This window comes from Myotis brandtii, unplaced genomic scaffold (genome assembly GCF_000412655.1).
Source record: "Myotis brandtii unplaced genomic scaffold, ASM41265v1 scaffold352, whole genome shotgun sequence".
In the NCBI taxonomy this organism is placed as follows: Eukaryota; Metazoa; Chordata; class Mammalia; order Chiroptera; family Vespertilionidae; genus Myotis; species Myotis brandtii.
Window position 1 is genome coordinate 245,533 of NW_005363542.1, and position 1,146 is coordinate 246,678.

Genomic DNA, 1,146 nt, shown 5'->3' on the forward strand with positions numbered 1-1,146 from the left:
TTCTCAGGAAGGGCTTTTTCCTCCCTACTACACAAAAGCAGTGCTAAGACAAGCATACTTTTTTGTCTTTCTGCACAGTGGGTTTTTACTGGTTTGCTGTTTAACTGAAGATGCAGTGCTCTGGTTTCTAAAACTGCTCACTTTGGGTGGGTCTTAGTTTTTGTTCCCTCTTGTCTGCCCTAAGAAGCCATCAAATAGAAGTTCCCATAGGCAGATGCCTCCAGCGATGTCATAAGTATTAAATAGATCCTAGCCTTTTGTGGGTGGTGGCGAACGCGGAGAGAACGTCATGAAGGCCCCGGGCACGCTTCGAGAATACAAGGTGGTGGGGCGCTGCCTGCCCACCCCAAGTGCCACACACCACCCCTCTACCGCATGCACATCTTTGCACCTACCCATGTTGTTGCCAAGTCCCGCTTCTGGTACTTTGTGTCTCAACTAAAGAAGATGAAGAAGTCTTCAGGGGAAATTGTCTACTGTGGGCAGGTGTTTGAAAAATCCCCCCTTTGTAGCGATGTTATAAGTATTATAGATCCTAGCCTTTTGTGGGTGGTGGCGAACGCAGAGAGAACGTCATGAAGGCCTCGGGCATGCTTCGAGAGTACAAGGTGGTGGGGCACTGCCTGCCCACCCCAAGTGCTACACACCACCCCTCTACCGCATGCACATCTTTGCACCTACCCATGTTGTTGCCAAGTCCCGCTTCTGGTACTTTGTGTCTCAACTAAAGAAGATGAAGAAGTCTTCAGGGGAAATTGTCTACTGTGGGCAGGTGTTTGAAAAATCCCCCCTTTGCTTAAAAAACTTTGGCATTTGGCTGCGCTACGACTCTCGCAATGGCACCCACAGCATATACCGGGAGGCGCCGTCACCCGCTGCTACCGAGATATGGGGGCCCGGCACCGTGCCCGCACCCACTCAATCCAGATCATGAAGGTGAAGGAGATTGCAACCAGCAAGTGCCGCCGACCAACAGACAAGCAGTTCCAGGACTCCAAGATCAAGTTCCCGTTGCCGCACCGGGTCCTTCATCGCCAGCACCAGCCACACTTCACCACCAAGAGGCCCAACACCTTCTTTTAGATGCAGGGTCTCTCCGTCCCTTGGTCTACCCAAATAAACTCTTTGGGGGCAAAATAAAATATA

At 51.0% G+C, this 1,146-nt stretch overlaps 1 pseudogene; it reads left to right on the top strand.

Moving 5' to 3' along the window:
* Positions 1-289: 289 nt before the first annotated feature.
* Positions 290-1,130, top strand: LOC102243948 (annotated as a pseudogene).
* Positions 1,131-1,146: the final 16 nt, after the last annotated feature.